At 40.2% G+C, this 21,861-nt stretch overlaps 1 pseudogene; it reads left to right on the top strand.

The window, feature by feature from the left end:
* Positions 1-19,946: 19,946 nt before the first annotated feature.
* Positions 19,947-20,043, top strand: LOC130025786 (uncharacterized; annotated as a pseudogene).
* The last annotated feature ends 1,818 nt before the right edge of the window (positions 20,044-21,861 follow it).

Raw genomic sequence — 21,861 nt, 5'->3', positions numbered from 1 at the left:
AGGACCATACTACTGTTCAAGAAGGGAGACATCCATGACATTGGCAACTATCCCCGGATCTGCCTATTGTCTGTCATCTACAAGTTGTTCACTCGAGTCATCCTAAATAGGATTGGCAGAACACTAGATGAAGGACAACCATGCGAGCAAGCAGGGTTCCGCAAAGGATTCAGCACCATCGACCATATCCACACGATAACCAAGCTCATTGAGGTTTCTCGGGAGTTCAAGGTGCAGCTCTGTTTAACGTTCATTGATTAAAAGAAGGCCTTTGATTCTGTTGAGACGGAAGTGCTCACTGAAGCCCTAGCCAATCAGGGCATTCAAGCCCAGTACATCAGGATCCTCCGTGAGCTGTATTACAGTTTCACTAGCAGGATCTCACCATTCTACAAAGAAGTGATCGCTGATGTCAAGAGAGGGGTGCGGCAGTGTGATACCCTTTCACTGAAACTCTTCAGTGCCACCCTCGAGAGCATCATGCGATGACTGGAATGGGAAGGAATGGGAGTGAAGATAGATGGTCGGCAACTACACCACCTCCGCTTTGCTGATGACATTGTTTTAATAACACCAAACATCAGCCAAGCAGCACAAATGCTGGCCGACTTTGACCCTGAGTGTGGAAAGGTAGGACTACAGCTGAATCTTACGAAGACAATGTTTATGCGAAACAGCCTTGTTCCTGATGCCCCATTCGCTCTCAATGGAACGACTATCTCCGAATGCAACAGCTATGTGTACCTAGGTCGAGAGGTCAACATGACAAATGACCTGGCACCCGAGCTGTGTAGGAGGCAGAGAGCGGCTTGGAACGCCTTCAAGAACTTCAAATAAATAGCTAAGAGGAAGAAGAACCTCCGGCTCCGGGCACATCTCTTTGATTCCACTGTTCTTCCTGCATTAACATATGCCTCAGAGACCTGGGCCTATGCAAACAAGATGAGAACAGTATTCAGGTCTCCCAAAGAAGAATAGAAAGAGCTATGCTTGGAATATCACGTTTCACTCAAATGAGAGAGATAATCGAGAGTTCTTACATCCGTCGCCGATCAAGAATCAGGGACGCTGTCTCTTATGCCAAGGTGTCAAAAATCAGATGGGCTGGTCACGTAATGAGATTTAGAGACGACCGCAGGACTAGAGCTGTTACCGACTGGATTCCACGGGATGTCAAAAGACCGCGTGGCCGCCCACCTTCCAGATGGTCAGACTTCTTCGTCAAGATCATGAACGATCGGTTTGAGGCCCTTCATGTTCCTGGATCAAACAGGTGCCATTGGGATACACTAGCACGCGACAGGGACAAATGGAGACGTTACTGGCGCCCGCTCGAGCAAATCGACGACTAAGGGGAAGTTAAGTGATAAATGATAAAATGTTAAGGAACTATACAAAAAAAACCCCTACAAACTCTACTTCACGAAATAAGAGAGTATACGAGGAAATGGAATCACATCCCATGCTCATGGATTGAGAGGATTAACACTGTCAAAATGGCAATACACCCCAAAGCTCTATAAAGATTTACTGCACTTCCTATAAGGATACCCATAACATTTTTCAAAGAAATAGATTAAACACTATTGAAACTCATACACAACAATAAACTCCCATGAAGAGCTAAAGCAATATTTGGTAAAAAGAAGAAGGGAACAGCTTCCCCAACTTGCAACCCTACTACAAAGTCGTAGTAATCAAAATAACATGATATTCAGATAAAGACAGGCCTCACATCAATGGAATATAGTCAAATATCCTGACGCTGGCCCTCAGATTATTATTACCTAATCTTTCATAAAGGCTCAAGAAATATGAAGTTGAGCAAGGAATTCTCTTCAACAAGTGGTGCTGGGAAACCTGGACAGCGACATGCAAAAAAAAAAAAAAATTGAACTCAGACCTCTTTATAGTGCCAGGCACAAAGTCAGATCAAATGTATTAAAAACCTCAATATCATAGCTGAATTCTTAAGATATATGGAGAAAAATGTGGGATGATCCCTCCATGACATTAAAGCTAAGGGAAACTTCTAGAATGAAACACCACTGACCAAGGAAGAGGAAATGAAGATAAACAAATGAGACTACATTAAACTAAGACGTTTCTGCAACTTAGAAAAATGGTGACCATGCTAAAAAGACAGCCCTCATAATGGGGAAAAATTATTTATGCACTACCCATAAAATTAACCTCAAAATTCTGACTGCTGTATCATTAAGAACACTAAATAGTTCCCGTGAATTTTATTCTTCTTCACATATATTTACTCTAAAATATTTTAGGTTTCATTTTAAACCACAGGTAAAAAATAAAAATTATAATTTTTTTAAAATTAAAAATAACCACTATGCATAGCCAGGTGCGACCCCCCCCTAAAAAAAAACAAGAAAAACAAGCAAGCAAATAAGCAAGAAAGAAAGAAATTAAAAATTAAAAAATAATTCTGTTTGCAATGCTAAGGATCAATCCCAGATCATCATACAATGGAACGCAAATGCTCTATCCCTGAGTTATATCCCTGTTCTTAAACATTTAAAAAGGTCTTTTTTGATGTCTCATTGCATTTTATTTTTTAAAAAATGCTTTTCTTATTATACCTGGTCGCCATCATACCGCCTACTTCTTGACCTTTTCTTCACTTGTATATTTTACCTCTAAGATTCAGTTGTCATCTTATCCTTCCTATAGCCATGCTTTCCTTTGACAAACTTTCCAAGATCATGTCTGGCTTGCTTTAACATGGCATAAAATGGAAACGTTATTTTCTCTATGCTCTCACGCCAGAGGTGATGATGTTTTCGACCCAGGAGAACTCTTTTCTCGTGAGCTTCCTGGCTGTTTCTACTTGACTTCAAAATATCTAAAGGTAAGTCATCGTCCTTTTTTTTTTTGCGTTTTTGGGTCACACCTGACGATGCACAGGGGTTACACCTGGCAGTGCAGTCAGGAATTCCTCCTCACGGTCCTTGGGGGGACCATACAGGATGCTGGGAATCTAACCTGGGTAGGCCGTGTGCAAGGCAAATGCCCTACCTGCTGTACTATAGCTCCAGCTCCACCCCCCTCCCCATAATTCATCATCTAGAGGGCCTCAGATTTTTACCTTTGATTTAGAAACTTCATCTTTACATTGACACAGTAAATTGAAACCACAGAATTGTTGAATGGCATGTTATAAGGGTAGCAGCCATGAGCAAACATTGATAACCCATAAGTTGGCATGAATGAATTCTGTCTCAGAGGCTTCACTTCTGAGGATACCTGTCACTACCTCCTTTCTGTTACGTATCCCAGGATCAGAATCTACATCAGGCCAGCAGTAGAAATTGTCCACCCAAAAGCTAGCTTTCCACTGGGATCAGAATCCTTGATCCATGTAACTTGTAATTTTTCATTCATGATTTGTTGACCTTATTTCAGGCAGAGGCATCCAGAGCATAAACTCAGCTTTCCAGTAGTTTCCACAGGAAATCCAAATACCTAAGAATGTTATTATTTCTGACACCACTGTTAAAGATTTTTTTGGAATCCCACGGTAAGATACTATCATTAATGTTATAATATTACTGTTCTCCATAGTCCAGATCTCCCCAAAGTACTCTCTACCCTCCTCACTCCAAGCATAGACTCCAGTTTATCATTCTCCTGAACGTACTTCTATTTGTTTCACTCAGGTTCTCCCCTAAAGTGTACAAGTTAAGTTCATACCACTCCAAGTTCTTATTCCTAAACTACCAGAGTGGGCTTGGTCCTCAAGCTTGTGTTCTTCCTTAAAGAAATACCGTGCTTCCTTTCTGTATGTCACTCTTTGCTTGCTTTGTAAAACGAGTGTTCTCTCTTGAACATATATTCCATTCCACCCTATGCCTGTTTCACAAGTTTCTAAGTGTTGTTCAATAAAATCTATTTTTCTTCACAGCGGTAGGGCATTCGCCTTACAAGCGGCCAACATGACCGACCCGAGTTCGATTCCTCTGCCACTCTCGGAGAGCCCGGCAAGCTACCGAGAGTATTCGATATGCCAAACACAGTAACAACAAAGTCTCCAGTGGAGACTTTACTGGGCCTGTTCGAGCAAATCGACGATCAACGGGAGGGCCTTTACATTTTCTTCACTGAACTAAAAATTTTAAAACACCAGAGCATTGTTAAAATCAATATTTGTATGTTTTAAACCCCAAATTTTGAAAATGAAAGGGTGTAAAGCAATGGAATCCTACTCAGTTGTATGAAGTGAAATCTTCTTATTATTTGTATAAAAAATCATAACATGATGATATTATGTTTAGTGACATAAGCCAGGCAGAAAAATATAGGCATCATACAAGTTCATGCATATGTGGCATATGGAGAAAACAAATTAAAAGAATAAAATGAGACAGACAAACGTCTAAAACAGTATTAATATTCTATGATTTATAATTCAATTAACAATGGTTCCTCATACACATTATTCCAACATGACACTCCTCATTCTCTCAAAAAATAAACCCTCCCTCTCCTCGAAACTCCCAGAATCCCTCAGTCCCAATCCCCTGACTCAATTGTGTGGATCAGTTCTCCCCTTACATTGCCCTTGAACCTTTGTTGCTACCTTGCTGTTTGTCTTTACATCCCACATATGAGAAAAATCTCTCTGTATCTGTTCCTTTCCTTAAGGCTAACTTTACATGCATGATATCCTCTAGTTTCATCCAATGTTAAAACAGCATGGTACTGGAACAAAGGGAGAACTGCAGACCAATGGAACAGGGTTGAATACAATGACATCTCCCCTCAATCATATGATCATCTAATCGTTGATAAAGGTGCAAGTAATGTGAAATGAAGTAAGGAAAGTCTTTTTAACAAATTGTGCTGGCATCACTGGACGGCTACATGAAAAAAAGTGGGCTCAGAACTCTGCCTAACACCATGTACAAAAGTAAGATCAAAATGGATTAAAGACCTCAACATCAGACCAGAATCCATAAGGTGCATTGAAGACAAAGTTGGCAAAACCCTCCATGACATTGAAGCTAATGGTATCTTCAAAGATGCCACGCCACTGGCCGAGCAAGTGAAAACAGAGATAGATAAATGGGACTATCTTAAAATACGATGCTTCTGCACCTCAAAAGAAACAGTGACCAAAATATAAAGACAGTCTACAGAATTGGAAAGGATATTCGCCCATCACACATCTGACAAGGGGTTGATATCAAGGATATATAAAATACTGGTTGAACTCTACAAGAAGAAAACATACAACCCCTTCAAAAAATGGGGCAATGAAATGAACAGAAACTTTCTCAAAGAAGAAATCCAAATGGCAAAAAAGCACATGAGAAAACGTTCTACATCATTATCAGGGAGATGCAGATAAAAACCACAATGAGATACCATCTCACACCTCAGAGACTGGCCCACATTCAAAACAACAAAGAAACTGATGCTGGCACGGATGTGGCGAGAAAGGGACACTCCTTCACTGTTGGTGGGAATGTCGACTCGTTCAGCCTTTCTGGAAAACAGTATGAACGATTCTCAAAAAATTAGAAATTGAGCTCCCATTTGACCCAGCAATACCACTCCTGGATATATATCCCAGAGAGGCAAAAATGTATAGTCGAAATGATATCTGCACTTGTTTGTTCATTGCAGCACTCTTTACAATAGCCAGAACCTGGAAGAAACCTGAATGCCCAAGAACAGATGACTGGTTAAAGAAACTTTGGTACATCTACACATTGGAGTACTATGTAGCTCTTAGAAAAGATGAAGTCATGAAATTTACATACAAGTGGTACAACATGGAAAGTATCATGCTAAGCGAAATGAGTCAGAAAGAGAGGGATAGACATACAAATATTGCATTCATCTGGGGAATATAAAGAAACAAAATATGAGATTAATACCCATGAATAGCTGAGATCAACACCAGAGGATTACTCCATGGCTTAGAGGCCAGCCAGGCATTCTAGGGGAAAGGGCAGCTCAGATAGAGAAGGGAGCACCAAATAAAGTGTGTTTGGAGGATCCTCCCAGGAGGGGATGTGCATGTTGAAAGTAGAGTATGGACTGAACATGTTTGCCACTCAAAGCCTCTTTTGCACACCACAACACTCAAAAGGAGAGAGTGAACAGAAGGGATTGCCCTGCAACAGAGGCAGGGTAAGATGGGAGGGATGGGTGTGGGAGGATTATTATCCATGGTGGTGGAAAATGGGCACTGGTGGAGGGATGGGTATTTGATCATTGTATAATCGAAACCCAAGCACAACAAATTATAAATCTACTACTGTACCTCATGCTGTTTCACTAAAAATTTAAAAAAATAAATAATAAAAAAACTGTTCCATATGTGACTACTCTGTGAGAAATATTTCATCATTAAAAAAAAGCATAGTAAACAGAAAAAAATGACATGTTAGTAAAACATTTTAATTAATTTTTAAAAACATTTTTAATAAAACATTTAATTAGTTTAAAGCATGGAAATAGTGTTTTAATCATTAAAGTAAATTTAAAAATTAGAATAATACTTGGCAAAGCATAAATACGCAGCAAAAAAGTAGATGGTATATATCTTATTTTGAAATTTGTAACTGTAACAGATTGTCATTTTCCATTTCGAGGATGAGAAGAATCCATAGATTAGATTTGTTCACTCACAATGCTATATTCTCTCCTGGATGCTTATTTAAAAATACTTGCCAATGTTCCTCTTTCTAAACTTTTTGAGTACTACAGTCCTCTTTGCTATTGATAGATATTTCTATTGTTTTATTTTGTTTTTTGTTTTATTTTGTTTTATTAGTTAAACACCTTGAGTTACAGTTGTGGACTTACAAGTTGTGTGCTTGTGTTTCAGTTATACAATGATCGAGTACCCACCCCAACACCAGTGCCCATTCGCCACCCCTACTACTCCCAGTATCCCTCACAACCTCCCATCCCCCATCCTGCCCTGCCTTTGTGGCAGCGCAGTCCCTTTTCGTCTATCTCTCCTTTTCGGTGCTGTGATCTGCAGGAGAGACTTTGGGTGGCAATCATGTTCTGTCTATAGACTGCTGTCAGCATGCATCTCTCATTCTGGGTGGATCTTCTCAGAACCCTTTATTTGGTGCTCCCTTCTCTATCTGAGCTGCCTTTACCCCTAGAGTGTGCGGATGGCCTCTAAGCCATGGAGTGAACAACCTGATATTTATCACAGCTATCCTTGGTGTTATTCTCTTAGTTTTCTAATTTTGTTACCCAATTGAATGCAGTCTTTCTATGTCTGTCCCTCTCTTTCTGACTCATTTCGCTTAGCATAATATTTTCCACGCAGTAGCACTTGTAAGTAAATTTCATGACTTCATTTTTTTCGAACTGCTACATAGTACTCCATTGTGTAGATGTACCAAAGTTTCTGTAACCAGTCATCTGTTCTCAGGCATTCGGTTTTTTCCATATTCTACCTGTTGTAAATAGTACTCCAATGAACAAATAAGTGCAGGTGTCATTTCGACTCTACTTTTTTGCTTCTCCGAGGTATATTCCCAGGAGTGGTATTGCTGGGTCAAATGGGAGCTCAATTTCTAATGTTTTGAGAATCATCCATACTGTTTTCCGAAAGGGTTGAGCCAGTCGGCATTACCATGAGCAGTGAAGGAGGGTCCCTTTGTCGCCACATCCTGTCAACACAGGTTGCTTTTGTTTTTTTGAATGTTGGCCAGTGTCTGTGGTGTGAAATAATATCTCATTGTTGTTTTGATCCGCATCTCCCTGATGATTAATGATGTAGAGCATATTCTCATGTGTCTTTTGGCATTCGGATTTCTTCTTTGAGAAAGTCTGTTCATTTCGTTGCCCCACTCTTTGATGGGGTTGGATGTTTTCTTCTTGTGGAGTTCAACCAGTACTTTGTATATACTTGATATCACCCCCTTTTTCAGATGTGTATTTGGAGAATATCCTTTCCCATTCTGTAGACTCTCTCTGTATTTTAGTCATTGTTTCTTTTAAGGTGCAGAAGCTTCTTAGTTTAAATATTCCCATTCGTCTATCTCTGTTTTCACTTGCTTGGCCAATGACATGACATCCTTGAAGATACCATTAGCTTCAATGTCATGGAGGGTTTTGCCAACTTTGTCTTCAATGTACCTTATGGGTTCCGGTATGATGTTTAGGTCTTTGATCCATTTTGATCTTACTTTTTACATTGTGTTAGGCAGGGATCGAAGCCCAGTAGTTTGCATGTAGTCGTCCAGTTTTGCAAGCACCATTTGTTAAAAAGACTTTCCGTACTCCACTTCACATTTCTTGCCCCTTTCTCAAAGATTAGATGGTCATATGTTTGAGGGGAGATGTCAGTATATTCAACCCTCTTCCATAGGTCTGCAGCTCTGCCTTTGTTCCAGTATAATGCTGTTTTAATTATTACTACTTGTAGTAGAGTTTGAGGTTCGCGAGGTTAATTCCTCACATTTTCTTTTTCCTTAGAATTGCTTTAACTATTCCTGGGGGCTTATTGTTCCATATAAATTTCAGGAGTGTTTGCTCCAATTCTTTGAAGAATGTCATGGGTATCCTAATAAGGATCGCATTGAATTTGTACAGTGCTTGGGGATGTATTGCCATTTTGACAATATTAATTCTCCTGATTCATGAATAGGGGATATTTTTCCATTTCCTCGCGTCCTCTTTTATTTTAAGGAAGGAGCGTTTTGTAGTTTTCTTTATATAGTTCCTTTACTTCCTTAGTTAAACTAAATTCCTAGGTAGTTGATTTTCTGGCATACAATTGTAATGGGATTGTTTTCATCTTGTCATTTTCTTCTCTTTCACTATTTGTGCATAATAAAGCCATGGACTTTTGGGTATTTATTTTATACCTGTAAATTTACTATCGAGTTTATCATTTCTAGGAGTTTCTTGGTAGAGTTTTTAGGGTACTCTAAGTATAGTATCATATCACTTGCAAATAGTGAGAACTTGATTTCTTCCTTTCCTATTTGGATGGACTTAATCTTTTTTTCTTGCCTACTTGCTATTGCTAGTATTTCCAGTATTATGTTGAACAGCAGTTGAGAGAGTGGGAATACTTATCTCGTTCCTGATCTTAGGGGGAATGCTCTCAGTTTTTCCCCATTAAGAATTATGCTTGCTGTATGCTTGTGGTAGCTGGCTTTAACTATATTGGGGAAAAATTCCCTCTATCCCAAATTTGACGAGGGTTTTCCTCAAAAAAAAATGCTGGATCTTGTCAATTGCTTTCTCTACATCTATTGATATGATCACATGATTTTTATCTTTTGTTTTGTTGATGTGATGGATTATGTTGATTGATTTACGATTGTTAAACCATCCTTGCATCCCCGGGATGAATCCCACTTGGTCATGGTGTATGATCTTTTTGATGAGTTGTTGAATTCTATTTGCTAGTATTTTGTTCAGAATCTTCTCATCCATGTTCATCAGTGATATCGGCCTGTAGTTTTCTTTTCTCATGGTCTTTGTTTCCCTTTTGTATTAGAGAGATATGGGCTTCATAGAAACTGTTTGGGAGAGTATCTGTTTTTTCAATTTCCTGGAAACGTTTGAGAAGGACTGGCAGTAGATCCTCTTAAGATGTTTGGAAAAACTTGGTAGTGAATCCATCTGGACCTGGGGTTTTGTTTTGGGGAAGAATTTTAATTAGTTTCTATTTCCTTGATGTGACTAGGTGTATTCAGGTATTCTATATCTTCTTGACTCAGCTTTGGGAGATTATAGGAATCCAGGAATTTGTCCATTTCTTCTAACTTCTCTTTTTTCTTGGCATACAGACTTTCAAAGTAGACGCTGATGATCTTTTGACTTTCTTTGGTTTCCGTTGTGATATCGCCATTTTTATTTCTGCTTCGGTTTATTAGTGTTCTCTCTCTGTGTTTCTTTGTGAGTGTTGCTAGTGGTTTATCTATCTTGTTTATTTTCTCGAAGAGCCAGCTCTTGGTTTCATTGATCTTTCGGAATGTTTCTTAGGTTTCCATGTATTGATTTCTGCTCTAAGTTTTATGATCTCTTTCCTTCTGCCCGATTTAGGCTCCTACTCTTGATCCTTTTCTAAGATCTTGAGCTATGAAGTCAAGTTGCTTATGTGCATCCTTTCTTCCGTCCTTAGATATTCCTACAGAGCTATAAATTTTCCCCTTAATAGGGCTTTAGCTGCATCCCATAAGTTCTGGTAGTTCGTGTCTTCATTCTCATTTGTTTCTAGGTATCTTTTGATTTCTTCCTAGACGTGCTTCCTGACCCACTCATTGTTCAGCAGTGACTTGTTTAGTTTTCAGGTGTTCGTGTCTGTGTGTGATTCACATCTATCCTCAGTGCATCATGGTCTGAAAAAATTGTTGATACTCTTCCTATCTTCCTGATTCTATTGAGGTATGTTTTGTGGCCTAGCACATAGTATATTTTGGAAAATGTTCCATGGGCACTGGAGAAGAATGTGTATTCTCTTTTGGGGGGATGTAAAGCCCTCTATAGGTCTATAAGTCCTTTCTCTTCTATTTCTTAATTCAAAGCCAATTTTTCCTTGCTGAGTTTTATTCTTGTTGATCTATCCAGAGGTGATAAGGCGATGTTGAAGTCTCCATCTACTATTGTGTTGCTAGCACTGTCCTCTTTAAATTTTGTTAGCAGTTGTTTTAAGTATCTAGCTGTTCCTTCATTAGGTACGTATACATTTAAGAGTATGATTTCTTCCTGTTGTATGTATCACTTGATGAAGAGAAAGTGGCCTTCGCTGTCCCTTCTAATCTTTTTCAGCCTGAAATTAATGTTGTCGGATACTAGTGTGGCCACCCCAGCTTTTGTGAGGGAACTGTTTGTTTGCAGGATTGTTTTCCATCCTTTCACTTTGAGTCTGTGTTTGCTCTGATTGTTCAGATGAGTTTCTTGTAGGCAGCAGAATGTTGGTTTCTGTTTCTGGATCCATTTTGCCACTCTGTGTCTCTTGGTTGTTGCATTTAGACCATTGACATTAAGGGAGATTATTGTCATGGGGTTTTCTGCCATCTTCCTGTAGGAGTTGATTGTGTTTACACGTGTTTTCCTTATCTTACAGGAGCCCCTTTAGTCCTACTTTTAGATTTGGTTTGGAGTGTATGAAGTTCCTGAGCTTGTGTTTATCTAAAAAGTGGTGTATTGTTCCATCGAATTTGAGTAAGAGTTTAGTTGGATAGAGTATTCTCGGTGAGGCGTTCATTTCATTGAATTTTTTTCACTATATCCCACCATTGCCTTCGGGCTTAGAGTGTTTCCACTGATAGGTCAGCTGTGAATCTAATGGGTGCTCCTTTGTATGTAATTTCCTTCTTTGACCTTGCTGCTTGTAATATTGTGTCTCTGTCCACAGCATCCATCGTTCTGACTATGATATGCCTTGGAGTGTTTTTTTCTGGGGTCTCCTTTAGCTGGTACCCTTCTGGCTCCTTTGATCTGGATGTCTGCTTTCCTTAACTCTGGGGACTTTTCAGCAATGATTTCTTTGAATCTAGCTTTTTTCATTGGGGTTTTCTCCCTGTCCTTCTGGTACTCCAATGATTCTAATGTTGTTCCTCTTGGCGTCATCCCCTAGGTCTTTGATTCTCCTTAGAGCCATTTTGAGGTCTTTACCTATTGCTTGTTGTTCCCGATGGGATTTCTGTTGCTCATCTTCAAGCTTGCTGATCCTCTCTTCAGCTGCACTTGTCCTATTGTTAAGGGCATTTACTGTCTTTTTAATTTCATCCACTGAATCCTTTATTTGTGACTCTCCTTTTTGTAGCTTTTTTTAAATTCTGTTCTCTTTTCTTCCTGTATTTTCTTGACTATCTGTTCCATTGTTTCTTTCATTTCTTCTTTTAGTCTTTGGATATCTCTTCCATTGATTCTTTGAGTAGATCCTTGAACACCCTCCGCATTTTATACTGGAATTCCTTATCAAAGAGAGCGCAATTGTGGACAACCTCGGTTAAGGATTCGGGATTCTTTTCTTTATATTCTCCTTGTGGTAGAGATTTGCGCTGTTTCTTCATGTTGTTATGGTAACCTAGAGGTAGACTCCTGAAATCACAGGTACTGTTCCCTCTTATCATGGGAAAGGATTTTGGATAAGGTTTGTCGATGGTAGCCAACCTTCTCCCATTCTAGATTCCGACCTTCTTCTCAATCAGGTCTTATTCTTTGTTTTAAAACTGACATTGAGTGAAGCTTTGGAGGAGGTACTTTTTACATTTGTGCTTGTACATCACATTTCATACTGGTCGTTTATTAGAAATGGAGTAGGCGAGTGGAATGTTGTTTTATTCTAGTAGAGGTGGTCAGATATTCTTAGCCAGTACTAGGCGTCAAAGTGAGGGATGAAAGTCCTGAGTGCCCAGATTGGGAAATATAACTGTGGCTGCCCACCCAGGAGGTGGCCACGCCCACTTCTGGGAGGCCACTCCCCCTACATGGCGGGCATGCCCCTGTCTGATCGCAGGTTCACTCCCACCCAGGATCCTGGAATGTAGGAGGGGCGATGGGAAATCCCATGGAGCTGCTGCAGGTGTCCCCTGATGGAGGGTGTCCAGTTCTGCAGGAAAATGGGCAGGGCTGGGCGTGAGGAGCAGTGAAGCAGGCTTATGCTCCCCCTACCCACTTGGAGGGGAGGGGCTGATTAGGTGATGGACAGTCCCATGGAGCTGCTCTAGGTGTCTGGAGAAGGTGTCCCCCTGTGGAGGGTGTCGAGTTCAGGGGGAAAAGATGCGGGGCTTGGTCAATAGCAGACTATACATTAAATTTGGGGCTTTCAAAAATTATATAGGAATTAGCACCCTTAACCTATATGCTACTCAAGAATCAGTTATATGTTTTACTTTTCTTCCTTTTTTTCGGGAAGGGAGCGCACCCGTATGAGTTCCGGGCTCACTTCTGACTTTCTATCCAGAGATTACTTCTGGCAGGCTCAGGGTTCAGGGGATTGAACTCAAATTAGCTGCATACAAAGTAAACACCCTCTGCATACTGCACTACCTCTTTGGCCCATATGTTTCTTTTTTAAATAACATTTTAGTAAAACATTTTTAATAAATTTTTTTAATAAAATTTTTAATAAAACATTTCATTAAAAGTTTAATGTTGGCAAATACTGTTTTAATCATTAAAGTAAATATAAAATTAGAATAATACTTGGTAAAGCATAGGAACACAGCAGAAATAGACGTATATATCTTATTTGTAAATTTTTAACTGTAATACATTGTCCTTTTCCATTTCAAGGATGAGATGTATCCATAGAGTAGATTGGTTCACTCACAATACTATATTATCTCCTGGATGCTTTTTAAAACTACTTGCCATGTGCCTGTTTCTAAACTTTTTGAGTACTAAAGCCCTCTTTACTATTGTTAGATCTTTCTCTTGTTTTATTTTTACTTTATGTTCCAATCTTAATACTACCACCATCTACTCAGTCAACCTAGCTAAACCCTAAGGTCTCTTCCACTTTCTCCTGCACAAGTTTCTGCTTTCTGACAAAAGGGAGGACCTCAGAATGCTGACATCAATCTTATACCCAGGGCCGCAGGAGATAGTGGAGTGCTTATGGAACTTGTCTCACATTCACTAAATTTGACTCCCAGCACCACCTGATTGCCAGATTATCAAAGGCCTATAGCCTCGGAGGATACCAAACACCATGGCCACGTTTTCTGAGAATTGTCTGTGGGGCCCCCACACCAACCGAGCATTGCTTTAGAGACTCTCCCAGCAACCAAAAATATATAATTCCCCAGAAATATGTATTTGTTTTAAATAGGGACCCTCACTTGAGGTGAGGTTCACAAGGAAATATTGCATGAAAACATAAATCAAAGAGCAGGGGAGACAGTGTAAATCATGTGAGTACAGATCATATATTTGGTGAAATGTGTTAAGATTCAGATGCCCAAGTCTTCGCACCAGGGATATTCCTTCAAAAATACCCCCAATATACTGGAAAGGTTCTAGAACATTAGATGACTAAAACTCAATTATGAGCAACTATGTAATTGTGTATCTCTTAGTAATTCTAATTGTTAAAGTAAATTTTAAATACACCCATCAAAGTTACCTTTTTACCACTAAATGGGAAAGATACTTTCTAATACTTATCCTCACCAAAAGCTCAACAGAGTGTGATGATTGCCAAAAAATGTCCTCCCTTGCATTTTTCTCATGATACTTATTAGTACTTCACTCTTCTGTTTCTTCCCTCTTCTCATGCCAAATCTGTCTGTCTCCCTTGAAAGCTCCTCAAACATTATCCATTCAACATTGATGCTCTTTGCCACTTTCTCCTCTTGATTTCTTGTGCATGAACTGATTCTAAAACATAACATACCTGCAATTACAGTATTCTTGCCAAAGACAGTCATTGATATATCTTTGGATTTAGCATTCTTCAAGCTATTGGCACACAGGTGAGTAACGTGTTTTTTTACTACTGAGAAAACAAAAATAGATATGCTGGGTTTTAAAGTTCTACCAGTAGTCTGAGATACCAATGAAGGATATATATTTTTAAATTTTTATTGAATATCTGTGAGATTGACCATTGCAAATCTATTCATAATTTGCTTCCAGTCATACAACGATCCAACATGCTTCCCTCCACTAGTGTACATTTACAACCACCAATGTCTCTGGTTCCCTACAACATCCCCCAACACCCTACCCCCACTCCCAGCCTGTCTCTATGGCAGGCTCTTTAATTCTTTCTGTCTGTCTCCTTTTCATTTTGTGCATTATGGTTCTCGTACAGTTACTAAGATTTCATCATGTTTGTTCAAGGAATTTAGTATTTTTATTGGGGGGTCATACCCGGCAATGCTCAGGAGTTACTCCTGACTCTGCACTCAGGAATTACTCCTGGTGGACCTCAGGGGACCATATTGGATGCTGGGATTCCAACCCGGGTCGGCCGCATGCAAGGTAAACACCCTACCCACTGTGCTATCGCTTCAGTCCTGGAATTTAGTATTTTTATCAGGAAGTTAAGGCTGGAGCCGCTTTGAGCCTCACTTATGCTGAGGCTTCCATAAGTACAGGGCAGTGAGAGTGGGCTGCCCACCCTGACTCAGAGAAAGCCTGGAGATTTCAGTCACAAAACCCGCATATCCGAATTTTCAGCTGTTATATTTCAGTGTTTGGCATATCGAATACTCTCGATAGCTTAATGGGCTCTCCGAGAGGGGCGGAGGAATCGAACTCGGGTAGGCCACGTTGGCCGCTTGTAAGGCGAACGCCCTACCACTGTGCTATCGCTCCAGCCCACAGTAACAACAAAAGTCTCCAATGGAGATGTTACTGGGCGCGCTTGAGCAAATCGACGATCAATGGGAGGGCCTTTACCTTTACCTATATTTCAGTGAAATCCATCCTGAGATGGATTTATTTATGGGTCTCTGAAGCAAGACTAATACATTAGCTTGTTTATCTGAGTCAGGGGTGGTTTGTTAACATGGCTCCCACATATCTTTTCGGAGTTTAATTTCTCGGGAAACTTACTCCTGAGGTGTTGGGATCCAGCCAGAGGCACAGTGGAAATCTGGGGTTATCAGGCAGCATGAAGGCACCATCAGACTGTAGATGCACTAACCTTGAGGGTTCAGGTTGACTTCTTGGAGGCACTGAACCCCCAGACTAACAAATATTCATTGAATTAATGAATAATAAACATTTCCAAAATGTGTCACTTTATTGCATTTTAGAAGGGTAACTTCTAACAGGGAAATAATATTCATGGTATAATCAAGACCTCTCATTCATTCTTAATATATTTAATAAAAGCTACACATTTTAGAAATTAATACAAAGAAATTCTTTATATTATCTGTCTTCATAGTTTACTTTTAAATTACTCAGATATCACCGTTTATACCACTGTTCTTAGCATAGAAATTTACAGATAGAAAGTGTTAAGTAAAAATTCATTTTGGGGCTGGAGCAATAGCACAGGGGATAGGGCGTTTGCCTTGCACGCAGCCAACCTTGGTTCGATTCCCAGCATCCCATATGGTCCCTCGAGTACTGCCAGGAGAAATTCCAGAGTGCATGAACCAGGAGTAACTTCTGAGCATCGCTGGGTGAAACCCAAAAAGAAAAATATTCATTTGGGCACTTCTGTGAATATAGTACTGGAAGTACTTGCAATAGCAGTCAGATAAAAAAAAATATTAAAGGCATTCATGTAGGAAATGTAGAAATCAGGCTCTCACTATTCACAGAAGATGTGATATTATATTTAGAGAATTCTAAAACCTCTACCAAAAAACTCCTAGAAACAATAAACTTATATAGTAAAGTTGCAGGCTATAAAATCATTACCCAAAAGTCTATGGCTTTTCTATATGCAAATAATGAGAGAGAAGAAAGTGACATGAAGAAAGCAATCCCATTCACAATCATGCCTCAGAAAATCAAACATCTCGGCATCAGCTTAACTAAGGAGGGAAAGGACCTATACAACAGGAAATAAGAGGAAACGAGGAAATGAAAACACCTCCTGCTCATGGATTGGGAGAATTAACATTGTCAAAATGGCAATACTCCCCAAAGCATTGTACAAATTCAATGTGATCCCTATAAAGTTACCCATAACATTCGTCAAAGAAATTGATCAAGCGCTCCTGAAATTCATATGTAACAACAAACGCCCTCGAATAGCTAAAGCATTTCTTGGGAAAACGACGATGGGAGGCCTCAGCTTCCCCAACCTCAAACTCTACTACAAAGCGATAATAGTTAAAACAGCATGGTACTGGAACAAAGGCAGAGCCGCCTACCAATGGAACAGGATTGAATATACTGACACACACCTTCAAATATATGTTCAAATAATCTTTGATAAGGGAGCAGGAAATGTGAAGTGGAGCAAGAAATGCCTCTTTAGCAAATGGTGCTGGAAAAACTGGACAGCTACATGCAAAAAAATGGGCTCAGACCTCTACCTAACTGCATGCACAAAAGTCATATGAAAATGGGTCAAAGACTTCAACATCAGAACAGAATTCATCAGGTACATTGAAGACAAGGTCAGCAAAACCGTCCACAACATTGAAGCTAAAGGTATCTTCAAAGATAACACACCACTGCCAAAAAATTGGAAACACAGATAAACAAAGGGGACTATCTTAAATTAAGAACCTTCTGCACCTCAAAAGAAACAGTGACCAGAATACAAAGACAATCTGCAGAATGGGAAAGGATATTCACCCAATACCTATGTAATAAGGTGTTCATATCAAATATATACAAGGCTCTGGTTGAACTGTACAAGAAGAAATCGTCCAACTCCATCAGAAAATGGGGTGATGAAATTAACAGAAACTTTCTCAAAGAAGATACCGAATGGCCAAAAGGCACATGAAAAATGCTCATCATCACAAATCATCAGGGAAATGCAGGTCAAAATTACAATGAGATTATCACCTCACACCACAGAAACTGGCCCACATCCAAAAGAACAAAAGCTACTGGTGTTGCCGTGGATGTGGGGAAAAAGGGACTCTCCTTCACTGCTGGTGCGAATGCGGACAGGTTCAGCCATTTTGGAAAACAGTATGAATGGTTCTCCGAAAACTAGAAATTGAGCTCCCATTTAACCCAGCAATATCACTCCTGGGAAGATAGCCTTGAGAGGCAAAAAAGTACAGCCGAAATGACATCTGCACTTGTATGTTCATTGCTGCACTGTTCACAATAACCATAATCTGGGGGAAAAAATACCTAGTGTCCAAGAACAGATGACTGGTTAATGATAGTTTATTTATCTACACAGTGGCATACTATGAAGCTTTTAGAAAAAAAGAAGTCATAAAATTTGAATGAAAGTGGATCAAGATAGAAAGTGAAATGAGTCAGAAAGCGAGGGACAGACATAGAAAGATTGTACTCATCGTGGAATATAAAGTAACAGAATGGGAGATTAATACCCAAGAATAGAGTGATAAGGACTAGGAGGTTTGCTCCAGGCCTTGGAAGCCGGCATCACATGCTGGGGGTAAAGGCAGCTCAGACAGAGAACAGAATACCAAGTAAAGGGTGTTTGGAGGACCCAGTTGAGTTGGGAGATTCATGCAAGAGTAGACCATAGACCCATTCTTTCTCCCCCACCGAGTCCACAATTTGACCCCCACAAGTGGCTCTCCAGAACCACCATGGCCCCAGAGGCAGATGGACCCAATTCGGAACCCAGCGGCTTTTGGCCGAAATGTGACTGAACTATGCATTAAGCTATGTCACCATTCTACACCAGGTGGGAAAGGGTGTTTGTCCCTTCTGCCTTTATCCCCCCTGGCAGCACAATGGCAATCACCTCAGAGACTATTGGATAGCCAGGTATGAGCTAGCGGTGACAGGGCTACTACAGCCTCGTGGGATAGGGGGTGGGGGGTAGAAACAGCCCATTCTTCCTGCCCCGCCAAGACCATGAGTTGCCCACCATGAGCAGCTCTCTGGCTTGTCCATGGCCCCAGAGAACCAAAGAGAATGTCCTGCCACAGAAGCAGGGTGGGGGGCATGTTGGGAGGAATACTGGGTTCATTGGTGGTAGAGAATGATTTCCATGAGCAGGCACCAGTAACATCTCCATTCGTCCTAGCCCTGAGATTTTAGCAAGTGCCACATTGGAGGCTCTTTCACGGTCAGGGAAATGAGATCCATTATTGTTAGTGGGTTTTGGCATGTAGAATTCACGACGGGGAGCTTGCCAGACTCTGCCATGTGGGCAAGATACTCTCGGTAACCTGTCAGGTTCTCCGAGAAAGAGAACTGGACAAAAAGAGTTGTTGAATTATCAACAAGAGCCAGTCTCTGGATCTTGGCCATTCATGGGACTACATGGCTCCAAGGGCAGTTCGTGGGTGTAACACTTAGCTACTGGAAGATGAGGGATCTGGATGAGGAGTCCCAGTCTTGATCCGAGCAGCCTTGGATGTCTCCGCCCCGGGTCCCGCACACCTGGGATCCTCTGCCAGTTCCTTCATGCATGAGGCTCCTTCAAGCTTGGGGAGAGTGGTCTAAAGCGTACCTATGGCTGGTTGCAGAGGTCTGGAGCTGCCGGAGCTCTGCTTGGGGTGGTGAGGGAACCTCACCACCAAGGGCCAAGGGCCCTCAGTGAGGAAAGCCAGATGCGGGGTCAGGAGACTGTCATTTTAGACATATTTGGAATTAATTTTAGATCGAAAAGTACACATCATTCAAACTGCTGTATGTGCTTAGCAATAAATTATTATACACTTCTTCAATGACCTAAGAAAACCCCCTCTGCTCAGAGAACTGGATTTTTAATTACAGGTGTGCTTTGCCCATGTGGAATGACTGAGAATCACTATGAGTAGATAAAAAACTCACTATACACACGAAGATGCACACAGGTTACTTTGAGACATCTGTTTTGTTAATGTTTGTTGGCCATTAAACTTCACTGAGACCCTTTTTTCTGTCCTTTGCAGGAGCCTCATGAATCTCACCTTCCGTTCAAGTTGAACTTGTAATAAGGTGGAATTAAATCATCAATATGCTTCTCACCTCTTCCTTCAGGAGAAAAATCCTACTTACATTCAAGGTGGTCAAAGTGCAGACAACGCCATCCACCTTTTTCTGGAGATGTACACGGGACCGAGGTGAGAACAGCAAAAGGCTCTATTTTAATGGTCTTAATGAAGGTTTCAGGGAAGGGCATTAAACAAGACTGATTCACCATCTTCCAAAAGAAATAATTTGCACAGCTGACGCCCTGGGTATGGTAAAAGAGAATATGGTAAAAACCATACTTTTTCTTCTGGGACATTAAGGTTCTAAATCTATAGCTTCAAGCTGCTTTGAAATACCTACCTTGATTAGGAATCACCGTCTGCCATAGGAGAGAGTAAGGACAACACTCAAAGAAATCAGAAGAGAAAAATAGGGAAAAAAAACAACTCTTATACTCAGTTTGGCAACACATGTACTAAAATTGAAATGATACAGAGATTAGCATGGTCCTTGAACAGAGATGACATGCAAACTTGTAAAGTGTTCCACATTTTTGTTGCAAGAAGAATTAACAGGGCTACATTAATCTAAGACAAGCCCCACAAGTACTCCAAATTTCGACATAAAGTTAGCACAAATCCCCATCACAATGATCTCTCTCAATGTCAATAGACTAAATGCAGCAATTCAAAGGCAGAGGATGGCAGGATGAATTAGAAAACTGAACCCAACATTCTGCTGCCTGCAAGAAACACATCTGAATAATCAAAGAAAACATGGGCTCAAATTCAAAGGCTGGGAAACAATTCTTCGAGAAAAGAACACCTCCAAATATCTGGAGTGGCCATACTAGTATCAGACCACATGGACTTCAGGCTAGAGGTTATAAGAGACAGTGTAGGTCATTTCTTAATGATCATGGTATCTGTACATCAGAAAAAACTCACCCTCCTCAATGTATATGCTCCTAATGACAGACCAGCAAAATATGTAAAAACAAGTTCTAACAGACTTATAGAAAACCATTGATAGCAACACAATACTAGATGGAGATTTGAAAGTACTTTCTCACTTCTCAATATATTAAACAGACAAAAACTCAGCAAGAAAATATTTTATTTGAGGGAAGTAGTGAACAACCATTGGCTTAGAATAGAAATCAAAGAGGAAATAAAATGATTCCAGAAACAAATGAGAATGAGGAGCTACCAGAACTTGTGGGACACAGCAAAAGCAGTGTTAAGAGGAACGTTTTTAGCTCTGCGAAATTCATCAGGAAGAAAGAAAGGGCCTACAAAAATAACTTACAGTTCAAGATTTTGGAAAATGGCCAATTAAAGGAGTCCAAGCTAGGCAGGAGGAAGGAAATAATAAACCCTGGAGCAAAAATCAATGAGCTAGAATCCCAAAATACAATCCAGAAGACCAACAAAAAGCAAGACATGGTTCTTTGAGAAAATAAATAAGATCAATAAACCATAAGCAAGACTCACAAATAAACAAAGAGAACGAATCCTAATAAACGAATCAGAAATGCAAAGGGGGACATCATAATAGAAACTACAGAAATCCAGAGGATCATCAGTGATTATTTTGAGAATCTTTACAGCAGGAAATGAGAGAATCTTGAATAAATGGATAAATTACTGGATTCCAATTACCTCCCAAGGCTGAACCAAGAAGATTTCGAATATGATAGCACAGCGGTAGGGTGTTTGCCTTGCACGCAGCCAACATGACCAACCCGAATTCAATTCCTCCACCCCTCTCAGAGAGCCCGGCAAGCTACCGAGAGAGTATCTCTCCCGCAGGGCAGAGCCTGGCAAGCTCCCCGTGACGTATTTGATATGCCAAACACAGTAACAAAAAAGTCTCCAATGGAGACGTTACTGGGCCCGCTCGAGCAAATCGATGAACAAAGGGAGGGCCTTTACCTTTTACCTTTATCACTACCAAGCAAATTGAAATGATAATAAAAAGCATCCCCTAAAACAGGAGCCCAGGCCCAAATGCATTCACTAATGAAATATTTCAAACCTTTAAAGAGGACCTGATGCCAACATTTTTTAAGATTCTCCAGGAAGTTGAAGAAACAAAAATACTACCAAACAGTTTCTATGAGGCAAAGTTCATCCTGATACTCAGATCAGACAGAGAAACCACAAAAAAAAGATAATTACAGATATTTCCTTGATAAATACAGATGCAAAGATCCTTAAGAAAATAACAGCAAAGAAAATCCAGAAACTCAACAAATGATCACACACTAAGACCAAGTAGGTTTATCTTGGGATGCAAGGATGGCTTAACATTCTCAAGTCAATCAACAGAAAACACCATCTCAATAAAATAGAGATAAAAGTCATATGATCA

This window comes from Sorex fumeus, unplaced genomic scaffold (assembly GCF_029834395.1).
Source record: "Sorex fumeus unplaced genomic scaffold, SorFum_2.1 ptg000032l, whole genome shotgun sequence".
NCBI lineage: Eukaryota > Metazoa > Chordata > Mammalia > Eulipotyphla > Soricidae > Sorex > Sorex fumeus.
The sequence above is the reverse complement of the archived record's forward strand: the minus strand, read 5'-3'. Positions and strand labels throughout refer to the sequence as shown.